General features: G+C 37.0%; 1 protein-coding gene and 1 non-coding gene across 3 annotated transcripts in view; one reads left to right on the forward strand and one right to left on the reverse strand.

Annotated features, from left to right (window-relative positions):
- Positions 1-22,431, reverse strand: part of Csnk2a2ip (casein kinase 2 subunit alpha' interacting protein) — a 125,815-nt gene that overhangs the window by 13,893 nt on the left and 89,491 nt on the right. The window contains exon 2 of one of the 2 annotated variants that reach the window (NM_001398858.1): positions 18,186-18,290. The exons of the other annotated variant lie outside the window; for it this stretch is intronic. The gene's annotated coding sequence lies outside the window, so the exon portion shown is untranslated. The remainder of the gene's footprint in view (positions 1-18,185; positions 18,291-22,431) is intronic. 2 annotated transcript variants of the gene reach the window in all.
- On the forward strand, positions 18,887-18,990 carry LOC120095814 (U6 spliceosomal RNA). The gene has a single exon (XR_015633829.1). It is a non-coding gene; the product is annotated as a U6 spliceosomal RNA (small nuclear RNA).

The following is a 22,431-nucleotide window of genomic DNA, read 5'->3' on the forward strand; positions in this document are numbered from 1 at the left end:
TGTGCAACATTTTCAGATCAGTGTACATAACAATGGCCAAATTTTAATCTTTTACAGATAAGAATGAAATATTACAATTTAAAATATCATATTTGATAAATATCTAACAGTATTAGTGTGCTTTTTCAAATGTAGGATGCCCTTTTTCTTGCTATGACAACAAACACAAATATCATAATGACAGGTAACATCTTCATTTTCTGCACTTTATATAGTTTAAATATTGTATGACCTTTGCTGATCAGAAAGGCTTTGATTACTTCTTAAAATGAGGCAAATTAGTGACTAAATTTTCACTAGTTTAAACCATTTTACAAGGTTTGGTGTTTAAAAGAGAAACTATTTTGAATCCTTGATTCATAATTGAAAATATTTTTCTTTAGGTTCGGTGTTGCTTTCTGTTTAATATTTATTTGAACTATTCTGGGAAAAAATCAAATTATGAGAACTAAATCTAATTTTAGTTATCTTTTTTACTGATTAATATTATTATTTAGTAATATTAGTAAGAGTATGTATTAGTGTTAGAGACAAACTACTGGGTTCTGGGGATGATCTTGCCTCAGCTTGCCTAGTCAGTGAGGATTCCTTGCCACCATACGCCCCAGAGCCCAGCTGATAGCTTCTATGTTGACATATAAAAATCAAAAGAACTATGAGACAGTCTTACAATATCCCCAACTGGAAGTCTACCCATTATGCTTCTAAACTGATTTTTCTAAGGGTTCTCCATTAGCTCTAAGCTGAAAGAAGAAAAAAATAGGAGAGAGGTACGAGGTCTACTTAGGTCGCGGATATCACAAATCCATTTTGATCAAGCATGCCTTTTATGCTTTCCTGTCCCACACTCACATTTCTTCTCACAGAAAACTGAGTTGTGAAGAGTGAAACTATCAAAATTCATTCATCCCTCATGCGGCACTCATTCAGCCTTCAGCTTGCGAATCAGGTCTTTCTGTGCTCTCCGGAAGACCCTTCCACTAACATCATCCCAATTTCGTGAGGAACCTGGCCTAACCATGCAGTCCACCCTCAGGTTTGTTATTTTCATGCAGGATAAGAAGGATTGATTTCCAGCCTTTGCCCTTTCCCTCTGTTTGATTTCTGTTTCTTTTTCTGAGTGATAAATAACTTTCAGAACTGCCATCCTCTCAGCTCTCTCTCTCAGCCTGCTGCCGACATCTGTTTTTAGTCATGTCCGACATACCTTCCAAAGTCTTCTCATCTTCCTAACCTTTCTCTGTCACCCAGATCTCTGTACTTCTTTTCTCAATTTACGCTCCATTTTCCTAACTTCCTTCTAAAACTTTCTTCTACTTCACAGTGAAGTTGGTCAGTGTATATTTAAATATATATCACCCACACTCTGGGTCTATTAAAACTGCTAGTATTTAAGTATCAAATACATAAATTTTAAATATTTGAGGTAAAACACAGATGCTCATATAGAAGAGTCAAACACAAAACACAAAATAAACAGCATTTTTACAAAGCCCCTGTTGCATGGTGCTTCAATCCTAAATCTATCCAGAGTTATGTGGGTTTAAAAAAAAAGGAAAAAAAAAAACCAAAATTGTCGGATTTGGAAGTCATTTGAAAAACATCACTGTTTGACTTGAAAAAATTATGTGCTATTTTCTCATATTCCCTAATATAGAAGTTCAGGATTTGTACCTCAGCATTTTCAAAAGGCACACACATTTTCTTTCTGTGTTTTTTTTTAATTACCCTTTTATTTTTTTCTCCATCTTTATTAAATTCAGTATTCCTTATTTACATTTCAATTGTTTTTCCCTTTCCCGGTTTCCAGGTCAAAATCCCCCTAGCAACTCCCCCTCCACTTCTATATGGATGTTCCCCTCCCCATCCTCTCCCCATTACCGACCTCCCCCCAACAATCACGTTCAATGGGGGTTCAGCCTTGGCCGGACCAAGGGCTTCCCCTTCCACTGGTGCCCTTACTAGGCTATTCATTGCTACCTATGCAGTTGGAGCCCAGGGTCAGTCCATGTATAGTCTTTTCAGTAGTGACTTAGTCCTTGGAAGCTCTGGTTGGTTAGCACTGTTGTTCATATGGGATCTCAAGCTGCTTCAAGCTCTTTCAGTCCTTTCCCTGGATCCGTCAACAGTGGTCCCGTTGTCAGTTCATAGTTTGCTGCTGGCATTTGCCTATGTATTTGCTGTATTCTGGCTGTCTCTCTACATCCGGTTCCTGTCAGCCTGCACTTCTTTGCTTCATCCATCTTATCTAGTTTGGTGGCTATATATGTATCAGTCACATGTGGGGCGGACTCTGAATGGGCATTCCTTCAGTCTCTGTTCTAAACTTTTAATGACTGCTTCTATTTCTTTAGGAGTTATGGGGTTGTTTAAGTGGTTTATCTCTTCCTGATTTTACTTCAGAACCTGGTATCTGTCTAGGAAATTGTCCATTTCCTCCAATTTTCAAGTTTTGTTGAATATAGGCTTTTGTAGTAAGATCTGATGATACTTTGAATTTCCGCTGATTCTGTTGTTATGTCTCCCTTTTCATTTCTGATTTTGTTAACTTGGACACACTCTCTGTGTCCTCTCGTTAGTCTGGCTAAGGGTTTATCTATCTTGTTGATTTTCTCAAAGAACCAGCTCAGGTTCTGTTGATTCTTTGTATAGTCCTTTTTGTTTCTGTTTGGTTGATTTCAGCTCTGAGTTTGATTATTTCCTGCATTCTATTCTTCCTGGGTGTGTTTGCTTTTTTTTGTTCTAGAGTTTTTAGGTGTGCTGTTAAACTGCTGATATATGCTCTTTCCTGTTTCTTTGTGCAGGCACTCAGAGCTATGAGTTTTCCTCTTAGCACAGCTTTCATTGTGTGCCATAAATTTGGGTATGTTATACCTTCATTTTCATTAAATTCTAAGAAGTCTTTAATTTCTTTTTCTTTCTTTCTTCCTTGACCAGGTTATCATTGAGTAGAGCATTTTTCAACTTCCATATATATGTTTGTGTTCTTTCTTTATTGTCATTGAAGACCAGATTTAGCCCGTGGTGGTCTGATAGGATGGATGTGATTATTTCTATCTTTCTGTATTTGTTGATGCCTGTTTTTTGACCAATTATATGGTCAATTTTGGAGAAAGTACCGTGAGGTAGGGAGAAGAAGGTATATGCTTCTGTTTTAGGATAGAATGTTCTATAAATATCTGTTAAATCCATTTGGTTCATGACTTCTCTTAGTCTGTGTATGTCTTTGTTTAATTTCTGTTTCCATGATCTGTCCATTGATGAGAGTGGGGTGTTGAAATCTCCTACTATTATTGTGTGAGGTGCAATGTGTTCTTTGAGCTTTAGTAAGTTTTCTTTTATTTCTGTAGGTGCTATTGTATTTGGAGCATAGATATCTAGGATTGAGCGTTCGTCTTGGTGGATTTTTCTGTTGATGAATATGAAGTGTCCTTCTTAACTTTTTTGATGACTTTTGGTTAAAAATCAATTTTTCTCAATATTAGAATGGCTACTCCAGCTTGCTTCTTCCGACCATTTGCTTGGAAAGTTGTTTTCCAGCTTTTACCCTTAGGTAGTGTCTGTCTTTGTCTCTGAGGTGTGTTTCCTGTAGGCAGAAAAATGTTGAGTCCTCCTTACATATCCAGTTTGTTAATCTGTGTCTTTTTATTGGGGAATGGAGTCCATTGATGCTGAGAGATATTAAAGAATAGTGATTGTTATTTCCTGTTGTACATGTGTTTGGATGTGAGATTATGTTTGTTTGCTTCTCTTTGTTTTATTGCAAAACATTTAGTTTCTTGCTTTTTCTAGGGTGTACCTTGCCTCCTTATGTTGGACTTTACAATTTATTATCCTATGTAGGGCTGGATTTGCAGAAAGATATTGTGTAAATTTGGTTTTGTCATGGAATATTTTGGTTTCTCCATCTATGTTAATTGAGTTTTGCAGGATACAGTAAACTGGGCTGGCATTTGTGTTCTCCTAGGGTCTGTATGACATCTTTCTAGGATCTTCTGGCTTTCATAGTCTCTGATGAGAAATCTGGTGTAATTCTGATAGGTCTGCCTTCATATGTTACTTGACCTTTTTCCCTTACTGCTTTTAATATTCTTTCTCTGTTTTGTGCATTTGGTGTTTTGACTATTATGTTTTTTCCTGGTCCAATCTATTCGGAGTTCTGTAGGCTTCTTGTATGTTTATGGGCATCTCTTTCTTTTAGGTTAGGGCAGTTTTCTTCTATGATTTTGTTGAAGATATTTACTGGTCCTTTGTGTTGGGAGTATTTACCCTCTTCTATACCTATTATCCTTAGGTTTGATTTCTCATTGAGTCCTGGATTTCCTGTATGTTTTGGGCCAGTAGCTTCTTTTCATTTTACATTATCATTTATAGCTGTGTTGATGATTTCTATGGAATCTTCTGCTCCTGAGATTCTCTCTTCTATCTCTTGTATTCTGTTGGTGATGCTTATATTTACGGCTCCTTGTCTCTTTCTTTGGTTTTCTATGTTCAGGGTTGTCTTCCTTTGTGCTTTCTTTATTGCTTCTATTTCCATTTTTAATTCTTTCACCTGTTTAATTGTGTTTTTCTGCAATTCTTTCAGGGATTTTTGTGTTTCCTCTCCATAGGCTTCTGCTTGTTTATTCATGTTTTCCTGCATTTCTCTAAGTACTCCTCTTTATGTCTTTCTTGATCCATCATCACAATCAAATGTGATTTTAAATCTAGATCTTGCTTTTCTGGTGTGTTTTGATATTCAGTGTTTGCTTTGGTGGGAGAATTGGGCTCTGATGATGCCATGTAGTCTTGGTTTCTGTTGCTTGGGTTCTTGCGCTTGCCTCTTGCTATCAGGTTGTCTCTGGTGTTACCTTGTTCTGCTATTTCTGACAGTGGCTAGACTGTCCTATATGCTTGTGTGTCAGTAGTGCTGTAGACCTGTTTTCCTGTTTTCTTTCAGCCGGTTATGGGAACGGAGTGTCCTACTTTCTGGCATGTATTCGTTCCTGTCTACTGGTCTTCAGCTGTTCCTGTGGGCGTGTGTCCTGAGTTCACAAGGCAGGTCACTTGGAGTAAAAAAGTTGGTCTTACCTCTGGTTTCAGGCCTGAAGTCGCTCCTTGTTGCTGGTTTTCAGTTCTTCCTGAGGGCAGCAACCAGAAGGGCCTGCCCTGCCTTCTCTGGGGTCTCTGTGCACAGGGGGCCCATATGGTGCTAGGCGTTTTCCTCTGGAGTCAGAAATGTGGGCAGAGAGTAGTCTCTCCTGGCTTCCAAGGCTTGTCTGCCCCTCTGAAGGTCTAGCTCTCCCTCCCACGGGATTTGGGTGCAGGGAGCTGTTTGACCAGGTCCCTTCAGATCTGTGTGCAATCTGAACCGCAGTGCTCCTGCAGCTTGAGTGCCCTCTATCTGTTTTTCCAACTGAAAATCAATTACCAAAGAAATTAGAGTAAAATAGGAAGTTAAATTATATCGTATGGAAACAGACCAGAGTCAGTCATGTTTCTGTATGGCGTTAGAAAATCTATGTCAGGCAGTGAAAACTGTGCTCAGCTCTGGCCTTTTTTTAATGTTATACCTTATACAACTTACTTAAGACTGCCTCTTCACCTATGAATCAAATATAATTATACATACAGAAGTATTTTATAAAGCCGATGTTAATATGCCAAATGTTGGGCAAAACATTTAATATTGCTTGAATGATCGAAAATTTATTTTTAAAGATTTTTTAGTTGTAATTGTGTATATGCACACATGCTCTGTGCACTCACAGGCGTGAGCATGCGCCAGGTGCCTTGTAAGAGCAATATGTTTTCTGACTGCAGAGCCATTTTTCCAGCCCCATTTCAACAAATTACTATTGCCACAAAAGCCACCCATTTGCCTTATACAGAAAAAAGTCAAATTATTGAAAAATCTTCTTTATAATGCTTCATAGATTGTTTGAGCATTTTGTTCCTGGGAAGGTAGGGTGATTTTCCTTAGCTGTATATTTGCAAGGATATATTGAGACTTGTGACTATTTGAGTTGGGGATGTGGTTCAGTGCAAGAGTTCTTGTTTCACATGTGTGAAGCCTCAGGTTCAAATATTATTAGAAAGAAAAGGAAGAAAGATAAAAGAAAGAAAGAAAGAAAGAAAGAAAGAGGGAAGGAAGGAAGGAAAAAAGAAAGAAGAGTAAAAGAATTGTGAATATTCTACCAGAAATTAAACCAAAAGTAAAAAGACTTTATGGATGATGAATATGTGTATATATACACTTGTTACATAATCATATGCTCTACACTAAATTTCATATGTAGTATGAAAGATTAGCACAAGATATGTAAATATTTGTCTTTCCAAATATTTTTCTTAACATAAAACTAACATTTTAATCTTCTTAAAAACTATATTATTTTAGCCTCCCACAAAATTCTTTTAAAGACATTTTCCTAAGTTAACATTGTAGCCCATGCCTGTATTTCTGACACTTTGCAGGCAGAAGGTAGAGTATTAGGAGATCAAGGTCTGCCTGACTACATTAACACTCCATAGACAGGAATAATATTACATCAAGGTCTGCCTGGACTATATGGCAATCTTAAGGTTTGCCTGAGCTATATAGCAAAATCCAGACAAAAATAAAGAAAAAAGTATTAATAATCTTGGCTTCTATTTTTAAAATAACCCCATTCTATTTTCACAATAGCTCTAAGACAATTTTGTTTTACTGTGGATGCAGAACACAGCTCTCACCTCAAAAAGAATAATAAAGTGGTTTGTACAGACCCCAATATAAACGAGTGCAGCCTAGGATGTGAATATAAACTGCTCTGGATAACAAGGTTACATGAACTTCATAGTCACAAAGGAAATCCAGACATTTTCAAGGACTTCGGTGTACATCAGGCAGGCAGGTACAGCCATGCAAGGAGAACAGGGCAGGTTTGCACTGTCATCTTGTTACATTCTTACCCACTGGTCTGTAAAGTTAAAAATTCCAAAGTGCTTATCTGAAGGTTAGACTTGTGTAAGGTGAGACACAGAGGAAGGTGGTGAATGAATATGAAAAGGGCTAAAATTGACCCAAGATAATTCTGATACTGGTTTTAAATATGTCAGCTCTGTACAGGAAGTTCCAATCCATCTGCCTTTAGAAGCCTTAACACACAGACACCTTTATACTCTAGAAACTTAATGTTAGTGAATAAATAAAAGTACTTTCCAGAGAAACAGCCTATCTTCTAATTAATGTGACTTTTCAATAATGTGTAGAAATATTAACGCAATTAGGAGACCATTGAAAACAAAACATCTCTACATTTTCTACTGGCGTGTTTTACTGCCCTGGGTGCCATAATAAAAGTCAACCTGATAGTTTCAATTAAAAAATAAAGACTTTAAACCAGCATACAGTCAATCATAGAAATACAATATACAAACTTTATTGCTTTTTTTGGCCTAGTTTAACAGCTGAAAGAAGAAATAACCTCGATATCAGCTAGCATGGGAAACCAAGAAGCAAGTTTCATTTAAATCCAATGTTTATTTTTTCTCTCTACAACAATAAAACTTTCTCTCTCTCTCTCTCTCTCTCTCTCTCTCTCTCTCTCTCTCTCTCTCTCTCTCTCTCTCTTTCTCTCTCTCTCCACCCTCCCCTCGGTTATATTGTCTAACAAATGTGGGGCTGGCACCTTTCAGACACGCGTAGCTTTCAAACCCAGACATTGAAGAACAACAAACTTTAATTGTTTCCTTGGCGAGAGCTAAAGATTAATCAGATAAATCTTTTAAGAAATCACCTTTACACCTCTCTAGTGTCCGGTGGTTAGCTAATAGAAGCTCCTTTTGTTATCCTAGTGTAAAGTTCCTTCCTTTAAAAAACTCATGAACTTCTCTAGGCAACACTAAGATAAATCCGTCGTTTATTAAATTATACTCTCCTTTTGGTTCAGCTTTGACCCCTTGGCACAGGTTATTAAGCAAGGCAGCCAAAGTTTCTCTTTGCACCTGCAAAGGACATTTCAATTTACAATTAAAGATCATTTCCTCTTCTTTGAAATTCAAATAACGGTGTTAAAAGAGAGTAATGCTTTCTGTCTGCATCTGGTCAGGCTATTTCCTGGTGTGTGTGATGAAATCACAAGATGAACGTGTGAAAATGGTTCAGAAAGAGGCAGAGATCAATTCTAGGTGAATGAAGAAAGGCAAGCAGCATCTAGAGTATGGGATGAGTATAGAGTTGTGTAAGCAGACACACTCTAGAATGCTTTTAAGGGACAAAAACAAAAGATAGCATGATCTTCTTCATAGATAATTAAAATATGGTCAACATTAATGGTACTTAAGGTAAAACATAAAAAAATAATTATTTCTAATACCTGTAAGAATGATTTTTCCAGACTTACAGCACACATTATCCTTCCCAGAGTCACACATCCTTTGTTTGAGGTGGTCATTTTGATTTAGAGCAGAATGTTCACTATCTGACTATACCAAAGTCTTCCCAATACCTCTCTTTTGTAATATCTGTAGATTGTGTCTAGTATGTATATTAATTTATTCTTGCATATACTACAATCCTAATGTCTCAATTTTTGTTAGTCCATTCCCAACAAATCTGCAAACGAACTTACTTTTAATTGCAAATTCTAAATCATTTTTAAATATCATTTTGTAGAAAGGCTTTTCCTTCATTCACATTACTCCTGAGTTTAAAATGCCAAATGCAAAATAGATGGTCAAAAATTAATAAGGAATTAAAATGAATCCACAAAACAGTTATATATTTTGTTCAATTCAATTTTATATCTATCACAAACTCCAGAGGCATGAAAAGTCTCAAATGCTCAGTTCAAGTTTGTGATAGATGAATGAAAAAACTAAGTTTTAAAGTGGTTAGATTTTTTCTTCAGCCATTCAGTTTTCTATCCAGATTGAAATAAATCTGGGAATAATTGATGTGGGCTTTGATAAGGAAACTTATTCGTGAGGATAAGTAAAGTTTTAGAGTACTTAACTAAATAAATGTTAGATGTTCTTGCAATTGATATTAATGAAGTGAGTCTGCTGTAATTGAACATGCCTGGAGCCCCAGTATTTGGAAGGCAGAGAAAGTGGAATAGACTGCTCAAAAACATGGGTTGGGGGTAGTAAGAGATAAGGTCTGGGATGTTAAGAACCAGGAAAATAAACTGACCATTGCAGAGGGAAGGGTAACAGATACTAAATATTGAAACAATATCTACAGACAGTACACAACGCATGTAATTAAAGCAGACATTTTTAACATTAGGATAAGCTCATCCAGTCATAAATTAGTGTTTGATAGCAGTGATTAAATGTCACTCTGTTTTTATATGACAATTATTTTAAATTAGTATTTCTGGCATTAAGCGGTGATTTTTGACTCCAAAAGCATTGCAGTTTGTTCTTTCTCTCTGATAATAACATATGTAAAAGATGAAATGAATTACAAGGTGCTTATAGGTTTATAGTAATATTGTTATTGAAAATTCCTCTCTTTGTCTATGATCGCGTGGGTATTGGCCATTTTCTAATGGCTGCTTAGCTTCAGGTAAACTGATGATATAGTAATTTGTATTTAACTGAGGAGTATGCCATGAATAATGAGGCATACGTCACTAATTGAGTAGAATCTCTAAATGGAATAAAACTTGTTCTCTGTTAACAGTCCTCTAGTGAAATCAACTCTGGGCACCTCCAAGCAGATTGAGACTATTGAAGAGGAAGTCAGAGAAAAACTGGTTCCTAACTCTCATCTATCCAAATTATGTTAGTTGGACACCAAAGCAACCAAGTATGAAAAAATTAAACATGGCATTAACTTGGAAAAAGTGTCATTTTGGCCCAATAAAAAGAGAAATCAAGTGTCTTTTGTTCAGATTATCCATACAGTTATGGAACCAGGCAGATCTCAAATAAATAAAGCCCACCACATTTAATTCTAAGACAAAGTAAATTTTTTTTCTAGCCTTCAACACTAAGAGCTTGACTGGAAGGTAACAAAGTTCACACTTTCTCTTAGCCCACATGTTCACAATGGAAAACAGGTTTGCTGTGAATTTTGAAATTGAATTTTAAATTTTGAATATGGAACTGAGTGAAATTTCCAGTTGAACAATAGTATGAGCAGCATGGATCCGGCTTGCTTTAGGGTTTGCTCTTGTTGCAGTTACACCACCGTAGTCAGTATTCAGCAGGCTAACCCCTCCTAACCAGTGTGCTATCAAGACCAGATGAAGAGTCTCCTCCTTTCCCATTAATCAGCGCAGAGATAGAGCTCCAGAGGGGTCGAGCTTGTTTTGATTATTTTAATTATGAACTTATGTCATGTTTGTTTTCTTTCTGAATTTATACACTTTCACATTTTTATAATGAAATTTAGAATTTGTTTAAATTTCAGGAAGGGATTATACTTAAGGAAAAAGCATCCTGTTAGCTTTATTGAACTCAACCATCAGTTAGACTGTGAAATGTGGCCAGAAGTGACTTTTGGGATCAAAGAGATGTTTTTAAAGGGGAAGAAACTTCACTTATATTTTTATTTGATTTATATCCTCTTGTCAGACTTCTGCAGTTATCTTGTTAGTCTGTCACATGACTCCTGTAGTTGGAAATTTCTCTTAATGATCTTTACCTTACAATTGCATTTTGTCCAGCATTTTAGTCAGTCCAGAATGACTTTTCATTCCTTCAAATGTGTTACCACTTAAAATTCACAAAATATTTTGGCATTTGGTACTACATGTTACATAAAGTGTTTATGAGGTTTAAATGTAATATTCCATCTTGCTAATTTGGGTCATTCGGGCTATGAAGATTCTTAGTAAATATGCTTTTTTATTCTCTCTCTTCCTCTGTCTTCCTAAAAATAGCATGTTTTAATTTTTATTTAAAAGATCTTTCTTGAAGAAAGGAGAGGCGTAAATGAGAAAGTAGTGGAGGATGAATCTGGTCAAAATGCATTAAATGAAGAGGAAAATTGATAAAACAAAGAGTGGATATTTACCTGGGGAGAGGAAGAGCCAGGGACAAAGGTGCTTGAAATGGCCACAAAAAAATTACAGGAAATATTTTATCTGTACAGAAAATATTTATGCTACTGTGTGTGCACATGTTTATAAAATAAAGTTATTCCACTTGACATGACAGTGCCACCCACCCTGTGCGCCACAAGGAGGTACAATCTCAAAATCTCCTGTGCCAGGCATGGTGAGCCTTGCATTGAGTTGTTTGACAGGAGAGAGAAATAAACTTCCAAAATGACATAGGCTTCTGCCCTGAGCCTGGGTTGCCTTCCAGAACGTAAAGGTGAGGCTCCATTGCTGAAGACGCCACACTCCCCTGGCACAGTAATTGAAAAAAGATTGAACCGAAACGAACTTCGAAGCTTCCATGTGGATTAGCTCCCGGAGCACCTGAAGCTGCTATATAAGCTTCTGAGCGGAAGGCAATCAATATTCCTACCCAGCTAATGCCTGTGAACCACCACAAAGACCAGCAAGGTAAAATATTCCCTAGGTTGCAACAGTGGCACTTACAGCTTACAGGTAACTAGCAGTAATCTAATTGGCTTACTGAAAAGGCATTCATGCCTCATCCTATAAGTCTAGCCAACTACATGTGGCTGGCTAGGTGATCGTTTCCCAGTATAATCTAATCCCTAACAGCTTTCTAAGTGTTTATTCTTCTACCTACAGAGAAGTACAGCTCTCACCCCTCATCAAAGAAGTTTCTTTTATGGAAAAAGAACATGGAGACAGTCACAGAAATCTACAACTGCTTAAATTCAGAGAACAACTGTCCCGGAAATGCTTGACCTGAATTGATACATCTACAACACAATCCCTGCACCTAAGGCTCTGGGGACATCACAAAAAGATGGTACAGAAACATAGTAAAAGTCAGGGTACCAAGAGGTCTACTATAAAATAGTATACTCTATATAGTGCACGAAAGTTACATCCATGAAATCTCAACAAAATGAATGCCCCAAGTTAAGGAATGGAGCCCCCACTAATTTTAAATTTTTTTAACCCTGAATTGTCCCTGTCAAAAGGAAATGCAGCAACAAAGGTGAAGCACAGGCTGAAAGCAAGGCCAACCTGAGACCACCCCACCCCACCACCACACCATCCATCCATCCACAGACACCACCACACCACACCACACCATCCATTCCAACCCCAGACACCACCACACCACACCACACCATCCATCCCATCCACAGACACCACCACACCACACCATCCATTCCAACCCCAGACACCACCACACCACACCACACCATCCATCCATCCACAGACACCACCACACCACACCATCCATTCCAACCCCAGACACCACCCCACCCTACCACACCATCCATTCCAACCTCAGACACCACCACACCATACCACACCATCCATCCATCCACAGACACCACCACACCACACCATCCATTCCAACCCCAGACACCACCACACCACACCACACCATCCATCCCATCCACAGACACCACCACACCACACCATCCATCCATTCCATCCACAGACACCAGAGCCCTCACACTATTGCTAATGCCAAGATGTGCTTCCAGACAGGTGTCTGGTATGACTGTCCTCTGATAGGCTCTACCAGCACTTGACTAAGGCAGATGCAGACACTCACAGTCAAACCATTGGACTGAGCCTGGGGACCCCAGTGGAAGAGTCAGGAGAAGGACACTTCAGAGTTCCAGGGACTAAATGATCAGTCAAAGTATACACATGGTCCAGTCCAAACATTTAGCAGAGACTGCCTCATCTGGCATCAGTGGGAGTGACGCGGCTGTTCCTGTGGAGACTGGATGCCCAGAGAACGGGTATCTTACAGGGGAGAGGCATGAGTGGGTACGTGGGTGGGTGGGGAGCACCTTTTTAGAGGCAAAGGGGAGGTTTAGGGAGGGATTCATGGAGGGGAGATCAGGATGGGGATATCATTTGAAATGTTAACAAAATGATTAATTTTTTAAAAAAGATATTCATAATGACAATGACAACACCAGTTGCCATGTCAACACGGATATGAGAAACATCATAGTTCCCTGTGCTTAGATAAGAAAGCTACTGGAAATTAATGGCATAATTATAAGAAAAGGAGAATTAATCTTCTTGAGGAGCCAGCCTCTGACAGTATATTTAATCCCAAGTGGTCACTGCTAAATACATAACTATGAGCAAGACTAGACTCAGGGTGTGTGTGTGCGTGTGTGTGTGTGTGTGTGTGTGTGTGTGTGTGTGTGTGTGTGTGTAGATATAAGAAAGGTCATGAATTTGAGAGAGTAGTAGGGGAAGCTGGAAGAGGTAAGAAGGGATAGATAGAAGTGACATAAATCCAACACTCATATGTAAAATTCTTAAAAATAAAACTGAAGATATACCTCCAATCTTGCATTTTAAAACTCTTATAGCTGTTACTTAGCACATCTAATATTTATACAAATTTATTCTGGCCAGGGAATTTTTTTTGGCTTGAACAACAGGAAATCCAAGCTCAAAATGAGATACTATCAATCATGAAAAGATCTTTAAGTCCTGAGCATTTTCAAACAAGCAGACATGAACTAAGATCTTGAATTACAGATAGGAACTCCACCAGACCAGTAGTAGTTACATTCAAAGGCAGGAGTGATGGCTACACAGTAATCACTACAGTGAGGACTAAGAACAGCAGTAAGGGCACACGCTACTGTAGTCACTGTGCATGTGTTCATGACATGGCACTTTGATAAGATAGGTGTGCATAGTGTCATAGAGTTCAACAAATACTCACACTCTTTATACATAAAGTCTTCAAGAGAAGACTGATGTGACATCACTATGATGTGGCTGCCACAGAGGCTTCATGAAACCTCACTTTAAATTCTGGTGATACCATCTTCCCAGCAATCAAACCAATTTTATTTTTGCAAACTTGCAATCAAAAGCCAAGACACTAGTTAATTGTTCTAATTAAATATTATCATACTTAATATTTATTCCAATATGAAGTTCCAATTAGGAGTTAAAATAGATTTTTTAAAAATTAAAGCCAGTAGCAATCAAACATTTACATGAGGCAAACTTATCCATGTAGAGGGTGGAAAATTGATTATTTAGAAATCAACACTATCTCAGGTCAATTGTAATAATATTTAAAATAATGTAGCAAGCTCTTTTCTACCTCTGATCCACTGGGTGATACATTGTATAAAATAACCATTAGCTCAAAACCCAAAAAATGTTACTAAATTTTTTACCACAAAAAAATTGTGCTATGTGTATAATGTGTGTATGTCAAATGAAAATGTAATAGCCTAGCAATTTAAGTCAAATGTCCACAAAAGTGTGTTTATTAAGTAAAGGATTTACACGTCAAAGAGAAAACCATATGTTACATTACATTACAAAGTAGAACAAATTTCTGTCCTGACCAGCAATTACAGCAATTCAACTGTTTAAAAAATAGTTGGTTCATGAACAGGTTTATAGTACCAGGCACGAAATCCTACCTATGGACCAGGACCCAATCAGAAAGTGCTTGATTATAAGCATACCTACTTCTCCATTACTATAATAAAACACTGACCAGAAATAACCTAGAAAAGGATGGTTTTATTGAGATTACAAGCTATAGTCCATCATCAAGACAAACCAAAGTAGGGACACAAGGCAAAAGCCTGACTATAAGCTTGCTTCCTTTGACATGATCAACTATCTTACAAGCCAAGACCACCTGCTTCAAGATGGTATCACCCATACTGGATGAGCCTTCCAATAACAACTAGAAATCAAGAATATTTCCCCAGAGACAGGCCGAAAAGGCAATCTGATGGAGTCTATTCCTCAGCTGAGGTTGTTTCCTAGGTGACTATGGTATGTGTCAAGTAATACCAGCACAGTTACTCCTACCACTGCCATGTCATTCTCCCCTTCAAGGGCACATCTGGTGAGACAGGTGAGTATTGATTGATAAAAGGATCATAATAGATTTTAGAAATGTATAACATTTTCAAAAATAAATAAAAGATGTTATTTTAAAATTAACTATTAGCAGCAGTAGAAAAGCAAAATGTTCATACATTGGTAATCAACAAATTATTTAAAAGTAACTAGTAAATGTTTCAAAGTTTAAAAATTAACAGTAGGTTCTCATGGTGGTCTGCATAGATTAAATCCTTGTAATGTCCGATATTGATATAATTAATTCAGCATAAAGTTTTTGAACTTTTCTTAATAAATAAATGAACTTTAAAACTTTCAAGCCTACTTCTGCTTCCTTGTTTAACTTTAACCAAAGATTTGAGGGGAAAGACATGAATTCTCAGCAAAGATTTTTTTCTTATTAGTGGTATTAAAATTTTGACTGAACCTAGTGGCTCATGCCTATAACCCTAGCACTAAGGAGTCAGAACCATGAAAATCATCAAAAGTTCAAAGACTTGGGAATATCCAGCCAGCCAGAGCTACACAACCATAAACCACCTCAAACAAAACAAGACAAAATGTGGGAAGAGGCAGCTAGGCCTAGAGTGCTAGCCTAGCACTGGCCAAACTCAGGGTTTCATCCCAGTGCCACAAAACTCAGAACTGAGAGAAAGAAAACAACCTCAACATCGTGACTTCATCACTTATTTAATTTATGGAATGACATGCTCTATAATAATTTCAAAGCACTGTTTTCAAAGACTAATCATTGGTGAGGGATATGATCCAGTCAATAGTACATGAAATTAAAAAAAAATAACAATGCAGGCTTAGATTTAAAGGCTAACTGCACTGTAAGAAAGAGTTGTTGAAGCACCTACTTGAAACTGCATCTCTGGTTGACTGAGAAGTTGCAATTGGCCTTCTGAGTTCTGCTTGCTTCCAAGTCAGTTTGTTCATGTTTGGGAAATTTTGTTCACTTTTTAATAGAACTGTTTTTATCATGCACATTTACACCTATAGTACAATCCTCTGCTATCCTTTCCTTGATACATCATACATGTACATAGTGATTTGTACACTTCAGTCCACTAATACTGTCACAGAACTATCCTCCAGTTTCATGTGTATAAGAGTGCTTAAAATCTACTCTCATGCAAATTACTATCCCATGACACACCACTATTATATTTAGCATACATTTCTTTAAGCAATAGACTTCAGATATATGATAATGAATATGTTTTATGTTTTCATTTCTGCTTACATGTATTATATATGAACTTTCATTAATTTTGAATTATACAGTAATGAACTGAAATAAGGAATTAATTTCCTAACTTTAGATAAATATTTTTCTTGGTAATAGAAACTCTTTCCTAAAACATTCTCCTAAATTAAAACAATTGTGAAAATATTTAGTGGATAGGGCTACTTGTATGATTTTGAAGGTATGAGTGTTATGACTTAGAATAGATTACTTTCTCTGCAGAAATAACATAATAATGAATCATTTAAAAGTCAGAGGCATTGTCAATGTATAAGACAATAAAATTAAGCTACTATTTATATGCAAAAATTATAGAGAAATTGAAAGAAAAATATCTAATAACTTAAAGAGTCTCCAGAAATGACAAAACTTTATAAAAAAAAAAGAATGCCCACTGGGAAAATTATCCATTCTATTTTGCATAATTTTAAATATTAACTGAGACATACAAAATAAAATTTATATTTGGTATATTAATACATTGTGATAAAAATAGATACATGAAAAACTAAGTCATGTAACCCTTATTGATATTTTACTCATTGTGTCTTAGTGCAGCTTCATTTTTTTTCCACTTACTTAGCTAGCAGATATTTTGAGAAAGTTTAGTCAACTATTTATTGGGTATATGCATATAGTCATTACACTGTTACTATGTTTTTCCTTTCTTTTTTTTCTTTTTCTTTTCTTTTTCTCTTTTATCTGGACGGGTAGAATGGTTTGGTTTGGTGTCCTTTTGTTTGATTCATTGTTTCTATTTTGTTTTGTTAGAGACAGGATCTCTCTCTGTACCCCTCCCCCCTCCCCCCCCCCCCCCCCCCGCTGTCCTGGAACTTGCTATGTAGACCAGGGTGGCCTCAAACACAGAGATCCACTGGGCTCTGCCTTCCAGGTGCAGTGCTTAAAACTGTGTGCCACACATCCAGCTGCTATGTTTGTCATGAAGCATGTCGTTTGATTGATTAATTGCTTCCTTTTGGAATATTTTTATAGCTTTATGATTCCAAGATTTCAAGTTAATTTGCTTTTCTGTTCTTGGTATTAACTCCTCCTATAACACATGAAGAATTTCTCTGTCTTCTTCATGTACTCAGCTTGTGGTTCCTATCTCTACACTGAAACTCCAATGTCAAAGGATGAAGCAGTACCATACAAGCTTGCTGTTTTATGACTCTGGACTTCCTTTTTATTAGATTCAGGAATGGCTTACATTAATTATTCTGTTAATTTTTAAAAGGAAACACATGCACATGATAAAATTACTGAGCACCAGGGCTTCTCATAAACTCATTCAAACATTTGATTTCTTACTCAAAATTATAGTTGAAATGATTATAAATTATTGGTGAAGCTGTGTTGTCAGAAAACAACTGAGGCACAGTTTTAAAATATTTTGTAATCAACTGGAGTTAAGTTCTCATGGTAGAAAACTGAACAGAAGCCTGTAATTCCCTCAAAAGTGTTCTGGATCATAAATATTTAACTGGTTTACTTACTAAAACTCTTATGTTCAATACCACAATAGTAAAGAATAGTGCTTTTTACATGTTGATATGCATCAAGCAAATATTCAATCTGCACCCATTACATAACAGACTCAGTGGTTGCCACTGGATAGTAGGGCAGAAAGTCTGACACCTGGGATTCTTCTTACAGATGTGGTGATTTCTGCTCAACTCCTAAATGAAACCTAATATTTAACCTAACCGCATCTAGATTTACTTAGAAGTAGTTATCCGCCATCATAAAATTAATTATTTTAAAGGTCTATTTTATGTTTAAAAGCTGATAACGTTAAATTTGTTGGTCAAAGTTTGCATGTTGGAAGAAAACTACATCAGCTATCAGTCACAGAGCAATCTACAAACACGTATTACCATTTGTAGAAAACAAAAAGTTAAGGAACTAAATTGAGCTTAGTAATTTGTGCTATGAAAATTTATAAGAAAACATGCAGACCCTCTGCAGAAATGACTCCTAGGATAGTGTCTGCTAAAAGTTGTCCTTACAAATAAGCTCACAGCACAGTGAGGAGCAATTCCAGATGGCTGCTGGGAGTGGTGCTTTGTTGCTGGAGTTTGATTTCTTGATCATAGGAGGCAAGTGCAGTCTTTCTAAAAAATAAAAATTGTTTTTAACTATTGAAAACATGAACTGAAGTCAAACCAACTGAAGGGAGATTTTACACAAGGCTGCAGCCTCAAGGCAGAGGTGCCCTGAAGGTTTGCATAGCTCAGACAATAGAAGTCTACTGCATAAGAATCCCCATCTCAGTGCTGAAACTTGGGATTAGTACAGTTTCTTAAAATTTCTTAGTCTATATCAGATATTTTGAATATTTTTCTACTTTAATTTTGAATTTTTTTTCTGCTATAGTCATAAGAGATTATTTCTCACTGAAAAAAAACACAAGTTAGAATAATGTTTAGATTCGACAGGTTTATACAAAAGACATAGAGCAAGCCAGGTAGATCCAATATTACAAAAACAAGTAAAATGACCTAAAAGATGGTTTTCTGAAACATGAAAAAATGGAGGATACACAATAGGCTCTAAATGTATCTCACAGATCTCTACAATTTGTGTTCTCTGTAAACATTCACCTCAGTGCTTAAATTTGTGATTTAATACAGTTTATTTAGATTCAACACAATCCACATCAAAATTCCAACGCGATTTTTCAAAGACATGTAAAGAGAACTTCTCCCAGACTTGCTTCCACACACATACACTAAAATTGGAACGAAACAGAGAAGATAAGCATGGCCCCTGCTCAAGGATGACATGCAAATTCGTGAAGCGTCCCATATTTTTAATCGTCTTGGCAACAAAACAAAGAGAAGAAAAGCACACAAACATAATCTCACATCCAAATATGAATATAACCAGAAGCAATAATCACTATTCCTTAATATCTCTCAACATCAATGGCCTCAACTCCCCAATAAAAAGACATAGATTAACAAACTGGATACGCAATGAGGACCCCGAATTCTGCTGCCTACAGGAAACACACCTCAGAGACAAAGACAGACACTACCTCAGAGTGAAAGGCTGGAAAACAAATTTCCAAGCAAATGGTCGGAAGAAGCAAGCTGGAGTAGTCATTCTAATATCGAATAAAATCAATTTTCAACTAAAAGTCATCAAAAAAGATAAGGAAGGACACTTCATATTCATCAAAGGAAAAATCCACCAAGATGAATTCTCAATCCTAAATATCTATGCTCCAAATACAAGGGCACCTACATACATAAAGGAAACCTTACTAAACCTCAAAACACACATTGCACCTCACATAATAAAAGTAGGAGATTTCAACACCCCACTCTCATCAATGGACAGAACATGGAAATGGAAATTAAACAAAGACGTACACAGGCTGAGAGAAGTCATGAACCAAATGGACTTAACAAATATTTATATAACATTCTATCCTAAAACAAAAGGATATACCTTCTTCTCACCACCTCATGGTACTTTCTCCAAAATTGACCATCTAATTGGTCATAAAACAGGCCTCAACGGATAGAGAATGATAGAAATAATCCCATGCGTCTTGTCAAACGACCAAGGGCTAAAGCTGGTCTTCAATAATAATAAGGGAAGAATGCCCACATATACATGGAAGTTGAAAAATGCTCTACTCAGTGATAACCTGGTCAAGGAAGAAAGAAAGAAAGAGAGAGAGAGAGAGAGAGAGAGAGAGAGAGAGAGAGAGAGAAATTAAAGACTTCTTAGAATTTAATGAACATGAAGGTACAACATACCCAAACTTATGGGACACAATGAAAGTTGTGCTAAGAGGAAAACTCATAGCTCTGAGTGCCTGCATAAAGAAACAGGAGAGAGCATATGTCACCAGCTTGACAGCACACCCAGAAGCTTAGAACAAAAAGAAGCAAATACATCCAGGAGGAGTAGAAGGCAGAAAATAATCAAACTCAGAGCCGAAATCAACCAAGTAGAAACAAAAAGGACCATACAAAGAATCAACAGAACCAAAAGTTGGTTCTTTGACAAAATCAACAGGATAGATAAACCCTCAGCCAAACTAACGAGAGGACACAGAGAGTGTGTCCAAATTAACAAAATCAGAAATGGAAAGGGAGACATAACAACAGAATCAGAGGAAATTCAAAAAATCATCTGATCTTACTATAAAAGCCTATATTCAGCAAAACTTGAAAATCTGCAGGAAATGGACAATTTCCTAGACAGATACCAGGTACCGAAGTTAAATCAGGAACAGATAAACCAGTTAAACAACCCCATAACTCCTAAGGAAATAGAAGCAGTCATTAAAGGTCTCCCAACCAAAAAGAGCCCAGGTCCAGACGGGTTTAGTGCACAATTCTATTGGACCTTCATAGAAGACCTCATACCAAAAGTATCCAAACTATTCCACAAAATTGAAACAGGTGGAGCACTACCGAATTCCTTCTATGAAGCCACAATTACTCTTATACCTAAACCACACAAAGACCCAACAAAGAAAGAGAACTTCAGACCAATTTCCCTTATGAATATCGATGAAAAAATTCTCAATAAAATTCTGACAGACCGAATCCAAGAGCACACCAAAACAATCATCCACCATAATCAAGGAGGTTTCATCCCAGGCATGCAGAGATGGTTTAATATATGGAAAACCATCAACGTGATCCATTATATGAACAAACTGAAAGAACAAAACCACATGATCATTTCATTAGATGCTGAGAAAGCATTTGACAAAATTCAACACCCCTTCATGATAAAAGTCCTGGAAAGAATAGGAATTCAAGGCCCATACCTAAACATAGTAAAAGCCATATACAGCAAACCAGTTGCTAACATTAAACTAAATGGAGAGAAACTTGAAGCAATCCCACTAGACAAGGCTGCCCACTCTCTTCCTACTTATCCAATAAAGTTCTTGAAGTCCTAGCCAGAGCAATCAGACAACAAAAGGAGGTCAAGGGGATACAGATTGGAAAAGAAGAAGTCAAAATGTCACTATTTGCAGATGATATGATAGTATATTTAAGTGATCCCAAAAGTTCCACCAGAGAACTACTAAAGCTGATAAACACCTTCAGCAAAGTAGCTGGGTGTAAAATTAACTCAAATCAATAAGTAGCCTTCCTCTACACAAAAGAGAAACAAGCCGAGAAAGAAATTAGGGAAAGGACACCCTTCATAATAGACCCAAATAATATAAAGTACCTCGGTGTGACTTTAAGCAAGCAAATAAAATATCGGTACAATAAGAACTTCAAGCCTCTGAAGAAAGAAATTGAAGAAGACCTCAGAAGATGGAAAGATCTCCCATGCTCATGGATTGGCAGGATTAATATAGTAAAAATGGCCATTCTACCAAAAGGGATCTACAGATTCAATGCAATCCCCATCAAAATACCAATCCAATTCTTCAAAGAGTTAGACAGAAAAATTTGCAAATTCATCTGGAATAACAAAAAACCCAGGATAGCTAAAACTATCCTCAACAATAAAAGGACTTCAGGGGGAATCACTATCCCTGAACTCAAGCAGTATTCCAGAGCAATACTGATAAAAACTGCATGGTATTGGTACAGAGACAGACAGATAGACCAATGGAACAGAATTGAAGACCCAGAAATGAACCCACACACCTATGGGCACTTGATTTTTGACAAAGGAGCCAAAACTATCCAATGGAAAAAAGATAGCATTTTCAGCAAATGGTGCTGGTTCAACTGGAGGTCAACATGTAGAAGAATGAAGATCGATCCATGCTTATCACCCTTTACAAAGCTTAAGTCCAAGTGGATCAAGGACCTCCACATCAAACCAGACACACTCAAACTAATAGAAGAAAAACTAGGGAAGCATCTGGAACACATGGGCACTGGAAAAAATTTCCTGAAAAAACAGCAATGGCTTATGCTCTAAGATCAAGAATCAACAAATGGGATCTCATAAAACTGCAAAGCTTCTGTAAGGCTAAGGACACTGAGGTTAGGACAAAACGGCAACCAACATATTGGGAAAAGATCTTTACCAATCCTACAACAGATAGAGGCCTTATATCCAAAATATCCAAAGAACTCAAGAAGTTAGACCGCAGGGAGACAAATAACCCTATTAAAAAATGGGGTTCACACTGAACTGAGAACAGGACCCCCGTTGAAGGAATCAGAGAAAGAACTGGAAGAGCTTGAAGTGGCTCAAGACTCCATATGAACAACAATGCCAAGCAACCAGAGCTTCCAGGGACTAAGCCACTACCTA

The sequence above is a fragment of the Rattus norvegicus genome, chromosome 11 (genome assembly GCF_021556685.1).
Source record: "Rattus norvegicus strain SHRSP/BbbUtx chromosome 11, alternate assembly SHRSP_T2T, whole genome shotgun sequence".
NCBI lineage: Eukaryota > Metazoa > Chordata > Mammalia > Rodentia > Muridae > Rattus > Rattus norvegicus.